Below are 14011 nucleotides of genomic sequence, written 5' to 3' on the forward strand. Positions count from 1 at the left end.
TGGAGGTGCAGGTATGTCTGTCGTCATCGCACCATCCGGAGACCGACGGGGTACAGAGAAGGTCATCGGTATACTGGAACAGTATCTCCGTTGCTTCATCAACCAGCAACAGGACAACTGGGCCGACTACCTGTCCCTGGCGGAGTTTGCTTTTAACAACTCTCAGCACACCTCTACTCAGATGACCCGTTCTTTGCCAATGTGGGGTACCATCCGCGGCTCTTCCTCTGGCACCACGGACTCTCCTGTTCCCGAACGCAGACCTTCCTGACGGAATTGCATGCGGTCCAACAGTTGGTACGCCAGCAGCTGAATCGGGCAAAGGAGGACTACAACGGTCCGCTGACCGCTCCCGACGGGCAACGCCCCGCTGGCAGTTGGAGACCGGTGTGGCTCTCCACCAAACACCTCCCGTCCGACCGCCCGGTAAAGTTGGACCACCGATTCATCGGCCCGTTCCCTGTCGAGGCAGTCATCAACCCGGTAGCCTCACCGACTGACCCTGCCACGATCCATGCGGATCCACCCGTTTTCACGGTCCCTTCTGGTTCCTGAGGCCACACCGAGTCCCCTTCGGTGCCCAACAGCACCCATCACTGTCGCCGAGGGCGGGTCGGAGGAATCTGAAGTCCACAGCGTCACGAGACTCGCTGGCTAAAGGGTCGTTTCCAATATTTGATCGCGTGGAAGGGATACGGGACTGATTTCTCCTGGGTAGATGCCTCCAACGTTCATGCCCCTGACCTGGTGCAGGCCTTCCATGAGCAGAACCCAGCCCGACCGCATCCCGATCGTCAGCCCCGGGGGAAGGGCCCTGCGGTGAGGGATAGTGTTGTGACCCAGGTTCCTGGACCCAGACTCCTGGACTCGGATGATTCAGAAAATGAGGGAGAAGACCTGGCAAGCCCTGCTTCTCTTGTGCCCTCTCCTCCCTGGCACCCACTCAAAGGAGGAGGAGGGCCGCAAGGCCTGATTCTCCCGGCCTTCTTCTGATTTGGCAACGCCCCAAGAACAGTTTTGGAGTGACGCAAGATTACGAAGACTTGATCGCCGTGCGCAGCAGCGGAAGAGTTGGGACAAAGCCAAGTCATAATTGTCATGCAGTGACATCTGCAGAGACTATAAATAGGAGGCGGGACTTCCTGGTTTTTTGTCTTGGACAAAGCAATGAATTTGGCGCGAGCTAACTGTTTCATGGAGGGAAGAATATATTCGTGAGTAATTCTGGCCTTATCTATAATTTCCTCGTTATCTCCAGAAACTTGGCAGGCCCGTGGGTAGACGTGGCCAGGACATGTATCTATGTAAATAAAAGGAAAAAAAGGAAGGCCTCTGACGGACTCTTTGCTGGGAGTATTGGGGGAAGGGAAACAGAACAGACGGCCTTGGACCTGACCCAAGTAGTTGATGGCCCTACTCACGTTGGGGGTGGCACTCTGGACCTGATTTTTGTCTCTGGTCAGTGGTTGAGAGATCTGGACTTAAAGGAAATAGTCATTGAACCTTTGTCATGGTCAGATCACTCTCTTCTTCGTCTGGACTTTCTGACCGCCATTCACCACCGCAGGGAGACGGAGCCGACACGTTGGTTCCGTCCCAGGCGCCTGATGGACCCGGACGGGTTCCGGACGGAGCTTGGGCCATTTCCTGAGGGTCTGGCTCACGGCTCGGCTGAGGAACTTGTTGCGGCCTGGGAACGGGCCGCGGCGGGGGCCTTAGACCGGGTCGTGCCTTTGCGGCCTCTGACCCGCGCAGGTCCCAACCAGCTCCTTGGTTCTCCGAGGAGCTGAGAGGATGAGCGCGGAGAAGGCGCCTAGAGAGTTCCTGGAGGTCTAGCCGTTCAGAAGCTGATCGGACACTAGTGAAGTCCTATACTAGGGCTTACCTAGTGGCAATGAGGAAGCGAGGCGATCACGCCTCCTCCCTCATTGCATCGGCAGATAACCGCCCAGCCGCCCTGTTTGGTGACCCGCCTCCTACACCAGGGGCGGGATGACCCGCTGCAGGGACGTGCTGAGGAGTTTAACGGTTATCTATACGATAAAATCGTTCAACCGGGATGGTTTGGACCAAGATTGCGTGATACGGGTGAGACGGCTGAGGTGGTCTTGGTGACATTGTATGGGATGAGTTTGACCCTGTCGCTCCGAGGACATGGACAGGTTGTTGGGAGGCTGAATGCCACCACATGTTTACTGGACCCGTGCCCCTCCTGGTTGGTGCTGGCCACGCAGGAGGTGACACGAGGCTGGCTCAGGCGTTCTGGCGCTTCTTTGGTGGAGGTGTCTTTCCGGCCGCCTTGAAAGAGGCGGTGGTGAGGCCCTCCTCAAGAAGCCTTCCTGGACCCGGCTGTTTTAGGTAATTATCGTCCGGTCTCAACCTTCACGGCGAAGGTTGTAGAGAGTATGGTGGCATATCAGTTTCCCTTGCACCTGGATGAAACTGTCTATCTAGACCCGTTCCAGTCCGGTTTCCGACCGGTTACAGCACGGAGACAGCTTTGGTCGCGTTGGTGGATGATCTCTGGAGGGCCAGGGATGAGGTTGTTCTTCTGCCCTGGTCCTATTAGACCTCTCAGCGGCTTTCGATACCATCGACCATGGTATCCTGCTGCGCCGGTTGGAGGGATTGGGAGTGGGAGGCACCGTTTATCGGTGGTTCTCCTCCTATCTCTCCGACCGGTTGCAGGCGGTGTTGACAGGGGCAGAGGTCGGCCCAGGCGCCTCACTTGTGGGGTGCCGCGGGGTCGATTCTCTCGCCTTCTGTTCAACATCTACATGAAGCCGCTGGGTGAGATCATCAGTGGTTTCGGTGTGAAGTACCAGCTGTATGCGGATGACACCCAGCTGTACTTTTCTACACGGACCACCCCAACTGCTATCAGTGCTGTCCCGGTGTCTGGAGGCCGTCGGGTCTGGATGGGGAGAAACAGGCTCAAGCTCAATCCTCCAAGACAGAGTGGCTGTGGATGCGGCATCCCGGTACAGTCAGCTAAATCCGCGGCTGACCATCGGTGGCGAGTCACTGGCCCGATGGAGAGGGTGCGCAACAGCGTCCTCCTGGATGAGCGGCTGTCTCTAGAAGATCATTTGACGGCCGTCTCCAGGAGAGCGTTCTACCAGGTTCGCCTGGTGCGCCAGTTGCGCCTTTCTGGACCGGGAGGCCCTATGCACGGTCACTCACGCCCTCGTGACGTCTCGCCTGGATTACTGCGCTCTCTACATGGGGCTCCCTTGAAGGGCATCCGGAGGCTACAGTTAGTCAGAATGCGGCTGCGCGGGTGATAGATGGAGCCCTCGTGGCTCCGCAACACCCATCCTGCGCAGGCTGCACTGGCTACCTGTGGCCTTCGGGTGCGCTTCAAGGTTTTGGTGACCACCTTTAAAGCGCTCCATGGCATAGGGCGGGTTATCTGGGACCGCCTACTGCGACCAGATACCTCTCACCGACCGTGCGCTCTCACAGGAGGGACTCCTCAGGGTGCCGTCAGCTAGGCAGTGTCGTCTGGCGACGCCCAGGAAGGGCCTTCTCTGTGGGGCTCCGCCCTCTGGAACGAGCTCCCCCCAGGACTCCGTCAACTTCCGGACCTTCGAACCTTCCGTCGCGAGCTCAAGACACATTTATTAATCTGTGCAGGACTGGCTTAGATTTTAAATTTTATAGGGGTTTTAAATTGATTTTAATATTTATATTTCTATTTTTAATGATAGGGCATTGGAATAAGTTTTTTAAAGATTATTTTAATTTTGTATATTGATGTTTTATATGCCTGTGAACCGCCCTGAGTCCTTTGGGAGATAGGGCGGTATATAAATTTAAATAATAAATAAATAAATAAATAAAAATTTACAAAAAGTGTGAATATTGATAACTTTTGCATTTGGCTAGCAGAAAATTGACCCATCAGAATCTGATTGATCTGCCATGCTGCTGCATAAAACTTAACTACAAGCATTGTAATAAAAGGCAGTTCGTCTATGAACAATATCTGGGCATAGGCTGAATTTGAACACCCAAGAAATCTAATCAAATCAACCTACTAATCAAATGTAGGATGGATCTGATTTGAATTTCCCTATAAAATGAACTTCCCCACTATATCTATATCTATATCTATATCTATATCTATATCTATATCTATATCTATATCTATATCTATATCTTTATCTTTATCTATAGCTATAGCTATAGCTATCTATCTATCTATCTATCTATCTATCTATCTATCTATCTATCTATCTATCTATCTCCATCCATCCATCCCTCTCTCTCTCTCTCTCTCTCTCTCTCTCTTTACCTTTCCAGAATCACAGAGTCAAAGCCTTTCAGCCAATGGAACTTTTTAAAATTTATCTAATGTTGCAAACAGAGAGCATGGCATTGTACAAGGGAGAAAGCTTTCCAATAACTGGATGTTTCTAGCTGTGTGAGGTAGCTGGCAGCAGTGAGACTGGGTTGTTTCCTAGATTTGTTCTATTTTATGTCCTCTGAGGGCCCACCAAACAGAATTTTTATGATTCTTGCGAAGTTCATGACCATGTTTACACATAATTAAACTTTAATGACTGTTGGTTACAGAATGGAACAGTGCTCCAATGATTCTTCTAAGGCTTACCACTGTTCATGACATTATAACAACATCATCTGCACATAGAGTTTTATATGTGTGTGTGTGTGTGTGTGTGTGTGTGTGTTAGCAGTTTTAAAAGATTAGACTCTTCCTTACTTAAGGCACTGGCCATCACATTAACAGAATGATTAAACTGTAGTGGGATCAAAATACACCCTTGTTTAAGTCCTTTGTAGGTTTGCACTGCTTTTGAATGGTGCCTGGCTATACTGTGTTTCACCTTCAAACTGATCTTATGCCATATATATAATAGGGGGAATAACCTTTTTTTGACTGAAGATGCTTTGAATTAACAAGAAGTTAAAAACTACTTGAAATCTACAGTCAGGGCAAAAAGGATCAAATTAGATGCTGAGTATACTTTTCAATCAAATGGCAGAGAATCAGTCCTCTCTCAAACAGAGCAGCCTGCCTGGAACCCTTCCTCCTTTTTTCTAAGAAATTCCCTTCTTCCAGTCAATTTAAAAATCTCCAAGAAAGGAGTTTAACATAGATCTTACTAATTGCACTAAGAAGACACTCTGGGCAATAATGGGTTGAATGTTTTTTAATCTTTTTGTTTTTAAAGATATAATTATAGCTGCACCCAACTTTAGAAATGGAGACTCTAAGTAAAAAATTGAAGACGACTCTGGAGCTCTTCAATCCAAGTGAGAACATGTCAGTTCTTGGAATATTAACTCCAAATCCTGGGGTTTTTTCCATGTTTTAACTGCCTAATTAATTAGTGTACTTCAGCAACGGAGACTGAAGGCCACTTTGGCAGAGATTCTTACCCCAAATCAGTTTCAGCACCTTGTACATTTCAAATGTACAAAGCTCAAAGCTCAAAAATAAGATAAGGCACTCTAGGAGATGGGTGTGACCCTTCTCCATCTCTACATTATTAGGACCGTAGGGTGAACACAAAACATTGCTATGAATAACTTACCATGTTTTCTTCAGATGGCTTGTCCTTTGAGAAGAGGTTGTGTATATCAATTACAAGAATTCATTAGGCTCCAGCAGAGAGACTGGGAAAGAACTCATTCTTACAAGTCTACTGAGATCCTCTAGCATAACCTCCAATGGAACGGGCAAACTGAGTACCAAAGGCCCACAAAAGCACAGCAGTGAAAGATTCCTGGGATGAATTCTATTCAGGAATGGTTGTTATTTTCCATATGCCTTGCATACAGCATGAGATTAATACACACCAGTTGGCTACAAAGGAGGCTTGAGAACTCTCGTATGAAAAAATTCTTAATTGAATCCCACTTAGTATTGTAAACAATGTCTGTTGCACCCTTGACTTGTGTATTTAGGACTCATCTGAATTTTGAATCTTACCTTTTTTTTTAATGAAAAGTCCTTTAAAATTAATAAATCTTTCTAGTTTGATCTCTGATCTGAATTTTGACCTTGCTGAATTGCTTCTGCTTAAGTCCTTTTCCTTGGTCCATTTGATTATGGCTTTTGCATGATGTCTCTGAGAGAGTACCTCATGACCCATATAATTGGAATCCATGCTAATAGCCAATTCAAAGGGAATTGTTATCAAGTATGTTGTAAAAAAAGGGAGGCGTCTGGAATTATTTGAGATGATACCCTTTGACTGCAAAATACCAGCTCTGGACTAGAGGAGATATGATAAAAAAAAATCCATTTCTGTGTTTTGATGAATCTAGGCAGGGGTGTCAAACTCAATTTCACTGAGGGCCGCATCAGGGTTGTGTTTGACCTCAGAGGGTCAGGGCTGTGGTTGGGGGAAGGGGCGGGACAGCACTTAGTCTCCTGCAGCACTTTGCCAGCCAGAAGGGGGCGTAGGGGTTAATTACAAAATGTGGGGTTTGCTTTGTGACATCCAGATCCAGTGAGCAAGGGGTGTGAACTGCACAGAAAATACAGTTTTGTTTGGTCATGAAGAAATATCTCCCAAAGTCAGATGTAGACTAAATATAGACTGACTTTTAGCTACTCACTTTTCCAGCAAACAGCAAATTTTGAAGCTCCAGGTAAAGGGAGTTCATTAAGGATGAGTAACCACAGTTTACATGTTGGAGATTCCTAAAGGAATGCTGAGAAACATTAAAGAACATTTGAGGGAGGGGTGCAGAATAGCCATTCTCTGCCTGAGGCTGTGGAGACCTGGCACTAATCAAAACATTGTTTGTAAAGCAACTGATCAACACTGACAGGGTAAGCCACTAGTATATGAAAATAAGAGCAAACTCCACTCCCTTTTGTACTGATGAGAGCAAAGAGCAAACTCCACTCCCTTTTGTACTACCCCCAGGACTTCGTCAACTTCCGGACCTCCGAACCTTCCGTCGCGAGCTTAAAACACACTTATTCATCTGCGCAGGACTGGATTAGATTTTAAATTTATTGGTTTTAAATGGGTTTTATTATTTATACTGTTTTTAAATATTCGGCCTTGTAGAATAAGTTTTTTAATTGTTATTTTAATCTGTATTTATATGTTTTTATTTGCCTGTGAACCGCCCTGAGTCCTTCGGGAGATAGGGCGGTATATAAATGTGATTAATAAATAAATAAAATAAATAAGATGATGCTACCTGGTTTGGTAATGAAACATCTCAAGGACCCCAGAGTTCAACCTGAGCTACAAATATTCTCTTCTATTGATAAACACTTTTTGGTGAATTTCATTATAAATTTTGATATGATTTCTGTAAATAAGGAATGTAGAATTATAATGGCTGAGTCTTTGATCCCTTACATGTCAAAAAAAAAAAATACAAAGCTAAGGGATAAACAAATAAAAAACAGATCTGAAAAAAGAAAAGGCTCAGAAAAAAAAAACCCCAGTGAAAATGTAAGAAAGAAAGAAGAAAAGAAGGAAAACCGAAAAAGAATTACTTCCAACTTTCTTTGGTACGGATATAAGTTAAATATATATATATATATATCAAGCTCTTATTCTAAGATTAACATTTATCTACATTATTTCCATAATCCCATATCTAATCATCAAAGCCCCAGATCAACTTTTAATTTCAGTTTCTCACAAAAAGTCCAGTAATGGTTCAGATAGCTTTAATCACTATTTTGTTAAGGAAACCACAACTGATTTATTTAATTACACCAAACTCTAAATAAAACAGGAATGGAAAATCCTAAATTCTAGTCTAGACCCATGCTTCTCAGTTTTGGCAACTTTAAGGTACATGGACTTCAGTTCCCAGAATTCCCCAGGCAGCATAAAGTTTGCCCATCTTAAACCTGCCAAGACTGAAAAATGCTGATCTACAGATAGGGATTTTTCTATTCCTCTTTTACTGGTTCTTACTTAAAGTTTGTGGTTCTCTCCCTTCTGCTGACCAAAATGTGCCCTTCGTGGCCTGTTTTTGGCTTGAAAAATCCTCACTCTCAGCCCACCCCAGACCAATCCTAATGCAAAATCATCACTCCAACCCTATCCCAGAGCAACCACAATTCCCTCACTAACCTGCTTTCCATCTCCATTCTCTGGCATGCAGGGCAACTAAAGAAGACCATGGGACTACCAGTCAAAAAAAAGTGCAATCAGACCTTCCAACTTCTCAGGAAAAAAAGATCTCGTGAAGTTAGAAGGTAGGATTGAATTTTTTTTTACTGGTAGTCCAGTAGTGAAATGCTACTGGTTCTCACCGGTTCAGGCGAACTGGTAGTGATAAAAACTACCAGTTCAGGAAAACCGGCTGTTAAAAAAAGCTACCAATTCATCTGAATCTGTATTTCCGATGATCAGCTGTGCCACATGATTTAAAATCCCGCTTTCTAGTGAATCTAAATTGTGCAGCACAGCTGTTCCCCTCCCTTGCTGTTCTACTTACCTTCCCAAGCCTCCTTTTTCTGTGCAAAGTACACATTTGGCATGTAGTGTGCATGCATGTGCGCTGCGTGCATTTGGTGTGCATTGCACATGCGCACACAGTGCACATGCATGCACACTACATGCCAAATTTGGTGCATACCGTGCATGTGTGGCCAGCGAACCAGCAAACTGATTCAGATTTCACCACTGTGGTAGTCTCATGGTCTTCTTTTGACGCCCTGCATGCCAGAGAACGGAGCTGGAAAGCAGGTTAGTGAGGGAATTGCGGTTGTTCTGGGATGGGGTGGGGGTGAGGATTTTGCAGGAGGCTGTCCAGGCCAAAAATGGGGTGTGCAGGGGTACATGCTCAGTCCCTCTGCCCCATTTTTGCTAGCAGAGGCACCACAGGCTGGTCCTTTGCTATTTCCAGTCTGGCTTCATGGGATCTGGCCCATGGGCCTTGAGTTTGACACCTCTGATCTAGGGGATACAACAAGGACAACCTTCTAGTATATGATTAAATAATCATAATTCAAAGAAGGGAGGAACAGGCCTTATCTCAGAGTTAAAATGGTTTTAAACAGCAGTTCCAAGGTTTTTGACATCTTGCTTCTATATGTTAGGAAAAACATTTGAATTAGCAGCCTTTTTTTTTTATGAACTCACTATAACCAATCTACTCTGGTGAAATGTGTCTTATTTCATTTCTACCCAGCAGCAGAGGTGGATTTCAGCAGGTTCTGATCAGTTCTGGAGAACTGGTAGCAAAATTTTTGAGTAGTTTGGAGAACCAGTAGTAAAAGTTCTGACTGGCCCCATCTATTTTCTGCCTCCCAAGTTCCAGCTGATCAGGAGGAAATGGGGATTTTGCAGTAACCTTCCCCTGGTGTGGGGTGGGAATAGAGATTTTACAGTATCCTTCCCCTGTCATGCCCCCAAGCCACGCCCACCAAACCATGCTATGCCCATCAAGCCACACCCACAGAACTGGTAGTAAAATATTTTGAAACCCACCATTGCCTAGCAGGTATAAAATTCTAGATTTCCTGGATGCTCCTTATGATATTCTTTGGCCCCAAGTAGATCCATTCTCTTCCTTATACTGACATTTACTTCTGAATAAGTAAATTCCAGCTTTTGGGTAATTTGTTCATAAGCTGCAGTTGTACATTAATTTACCCTTTTTCTGCTATCTACTTGTGTTGTATTTCTTCTGGCATAGCAAATAGAATTAGAGGAGGGAATTCTGTCTTTTCATGCTATGATAACATATGTTACCTCAGAGCCATAGAGAGGATAGATGCAGTATTACTATCTACAAGCAGTCATGTAAGCTCCAGTAAGTAACACTAAGGGCAGAGGCCAAAAATATGAAGAAGAGTATTCTGGATTTGACCCTGCCTCCCTCTGTAGCTGTGAGGCTTTCATATTTGTACAGATGTGTGTTGCTCAACCTTGTTAAGATATCTGGACTTCAACTCCCAGAATTCCCTAGCCAACCATGCTTAAAATTGTCAAGGTTGAGAGGCACTGATATAGACTGCCATCCTTATTTATTTATATCCCAGTTTTCATCTAGCAATCTTAGAAGACTCCATCAGTTTCTGAGTAGAATGGCTATATTCATTTGTACATTATTTGAAAGTACCTTACTTGTGAATAAAATAACTCTAGGTGATTATTCTAGGTGCCTTCATCTATGAATTGGATCTATTATTTTTTTTGTTCCTTTGGCAATGTCTTGCTCATACCTTTCATTGGTTTTTTTTTTATTGTATTCTTCATTTTCTCCATCTTTTCCCACACGGATTCGCTGTTTGTTTACATTATGGATTGCATTTGATAAATCTTGCTGCTTTTTGAATGTATTATTCTTCATGGTGTCTTGTATATTTATCTTTCAATATACTTCACAGACTTTGATTTGTTTTTTCTTCTTATTTATTCCTCTGTACTTTCATTTCTGCGATCAAAAAGCTGGCATTTCTTGATCCAGATATGTAGCTGTAAAAAGAATCCTGCCATTATCGTAGAAAAGGTTTACAGGCTCCTATCACGATTCAAGAGGGGAAAGCCTGCTTTGAAACTTCTAATGCTGAAAGCCTTTGAGTCAAACTGGAGAAGCTTAGATGTTTGGCTTCAGAGAAGTAAAAAGTTAAAGATACCCTTCATTTCAGTTCAATTCCTGGTGGTTTTCTGATCATATCCATGTAATTTTCTTAATATCATATGTAAATCATTACTCACTGCCTTTTCCTAGGATAGTGTTTTGTTTTGTTTTTTTCAACTTCCAAATTCAGCTACAGCTTTGTAATGTCTGGAGCTTGCTGATTGTAGTGGCAACATTAAATGAGCTGAAGGTTAAGAAAATGAATAAAACTCAATACGTTGGTAGAATAACAGAATGACAGAGTTGGAAGGGACCTTTCAGGTCTTATAGTCCACCCCTCTGCTCAAACAGGAGACTCTATACCCATGATGGTGAACCTATGGCACATTGTGGGCATGCATGCCCTTGCCAGTTGCTCTTCTGAGTTCCATCACACGCATGTGTGCTGGCCAGCTGCTCTCTTCCAGGTTCACATGCACACCGGAACCCAGAATAGAGCAGCTGCCCAGTGTGCATGCATGCGATAGAACCTGGAAGAGCAGCTGGCCACCCTGCACATGTGGACCAGCCAACTGGTCTCTTCCAGGTTCTGGTGCTCGCACTCCAGTTTTGGCACTCGGTGTGAAAAAAAGATTTGCCATCACTGCCCTATTCAGTAGTTTTTCAGATAAGTGGCTGTCCACTCTCTTTTTAAAAACCTCCAGTGATGAAGCGCCTTTCTGAAAACAAGAAGGCATTTCACTGGTTAAATTGTTCTCATTTTCAGGAAATTTCTCCTTAGTTCTAAGTTGCTTCTCTCCTTGGTTACCAACCATTGCTTCTTGTCTTGCCTTCTAGTGCTTTCTCTTTATAAAGTAATAAGATACATTAATTGGCTTTTCTCACTGTCAGAAAGATCACTCAATCCTCCCCCTAACATTTTGTACACATGTTAAACTGAGGTTGTGTGGTTGTATATTATCTGTAACAACTACAGAACCAGCAGAAAAGCCATTAACTCTTTTAAGCCTTTTGAAGCCATTAACCTGATTTCCTAATATGAAGCAAGACCTTCACCCCGGTTTCAGAACATGGATTTCTGAAACTGCTTCAGTTGGGTGATTTTGTCAAACTGAACTACTTCTACGAAGATTTGTTCCATCCAATGGAAGAAAAAAAATAGAAAATAGAAATCATCATTAGCAACAAAATATCTGCTAAATCTATGCAACTGGCTAATATTATAAGTTAAGAAGAGGTTATATTTACATATAAAAGTTTTAACATAAAAAATAAGGCTGAGAAAATAATTATTTCATTCAATTCAGATGAGCTGAAATATAAATGTAATATAAAATTAAATACAATAATAGCTGATCACCTGATGAAGACCAACAACAATCAATGAGTATAAAGTTCCCAAATTCAAGGTTTTCATCAGATTCAGTTGAACAACACAAGGTGGAGAAATATAATTGAGAATAGATTTCCATTCATCTGTGACAAAATTATAAGCTCTGTACCTGGTCTTCTGAAGCTACATTCTATATTTTTATTTCTTTGAAATATAAGTTATATTGAGCTGCAAAGGGTGCAACTGTGCTGAAAAAAATAGAGAAAATTTACTAGATATGTTCAGTGGTCAACATATTTTTCTACATAGCAATAACAATAGCATTTTGACATATGTACCACTTCACAATTCTTTACAGCTCTCTCTAAGTGGTTTACATAGTCAGCATATTGCCCCATCAATCTGGGTCCATATTTTACCAACCTCAGAAAGATGGAAGGCTGAGTTAACCTTGAGTCAGTGAGAATCAAACTGCTGACAGTTGGCAGAATTAGTCTGCAATACTGCAATACTGCGCCACCATGGCTCATGTCAAACTTCTGCTAGCAGATAATTGGTTACTCAATCATGCCATCATAGATTATAATCATATCTTCCACTTGCTGATGACCAATTTCATGTCATATACATATATTTTGTGATCTGTATCACCTAATCAATCAGCATTGTTGATGAAAATTGTTTTATCTATTAATGGAAACAACCTTCATCTTAATTTTTGACAATTAGATCCATTGGGGCCGGATAGCTCAGGCTGGTAAAGCCTGTTATTAAGAATACAAAGCCTGCAATTACTGCAGGTTCAAGCCCGGCCCAAGGTTGACTCAGCCTTCCATCCTTTATAAGGTAGGTAAAATGAGGACCCAGATTGTTGGGGGGGCAATAAGTTGACTTTGTAAAAATATACAAATAGAATGAGACTATTGCCTTATACACTGTAAGCCGCCCTGAGTCTTCGGAGAAGGGTGGGGTATAAATGTAAACAAAACAAAAAAATTTCTCTCCAAAAGAAGCATTACTATTCATTACAAACACAGCCTCTTTTGCACAGATTCCTCTCAATGTATTTGTCTAACATGTTTAATGATGTTTCCCACCGTGGAAGATTTTTCACTGAAAATTTCATCAAATGTTATCCTGAAAGAATAATTTATATCTGCTTAAAGATAATAAAAAATCAAGTTTTAAAGAACTATATGTCAGAGAGATATTGTCAAGCATAAGAAATCGGGAGCTGGAGTGATACAAATGAATACAGGTTTATTACATGCTAACACTCTACCACAGGAATGTCAAACTTGATTTCATTGAGGGCTGCATCAGGGTTGTGTTTAATCTCAGGGGGGTGGGTTGGGGGTGGCCAGGGTGGGCATGGCCACTTCACGTCACTTGTGTCTGGGGTGCCTGTGGTAGCCTGAGTGCTCTGCCAGTGAAAACGGGTTCCAGAGTTCCATTTTGGCCTCTTGCAACTCTATGGCAGAGAACACGGAGCTCGGGAGGGTCATCTACAGCCCTCCCAAGCTCCATTTTCACTGGCAGAGGCACCATGGGCCAGTCCTTTGTTGTTTCTAGGGTGGCCCCACAGGCCAGAACTAAGTACCCCACAGGCTGGATCCGGCCCACGGGCCTTGAGTTTGACACCCCTGCTCTACAAGAATCTGAACTATTAATGGTCAAAGCAAATTGGAAGTAGATAAGAGTTGATGAAATTCAAGGTAGGCTGGACTATGATTTTTTTTTGGGTGCAAGGGGACTTGAGACTTATGATACATTTGACCCCTCCCTTAGGCTCAGTCTGGTCATCTCCTATATTTATTTATTTATTTATTTATCAAACTTATATACCGCACCATCTCCCGTAGGACTCAGGGCGGTTCACATGCATATTAAAACAATATAAAACAATATAATAAATAAACATTTAAAACCCAGATTAAAACTAAATATTATCATAGCCTGATCACTAAAACAGTAAGAACCAATAAAACCCCCATTAAAATTTGGTTAAAACATTTTGTTCTTAGGCTAGTCCCGCACGCTGAAATAATAGAGTCTTCAGTTCACGTCTGAAGGTCCGGAGGTCAGAGAGTTGTCGTAATCCTGGAGGTGTATACAGGTATAGATACACTTCCATTAATT

The sequence above is a fragment of the Ahaetulla prasina genome, chromosome 3, assembly GCF_028640845.1.
Source record: "Ahaetulla prasina isolate Xishuangbanna chromosome 3, ASM2864084v1, whole genome shotgun sequence".
NCBI classification, from domain to species: Eukaryota; Metazoa; Chordata; class Lepidosauria; order Squamata; family Colubridae; genus Ahaetulla; species Ahaetulla prasina.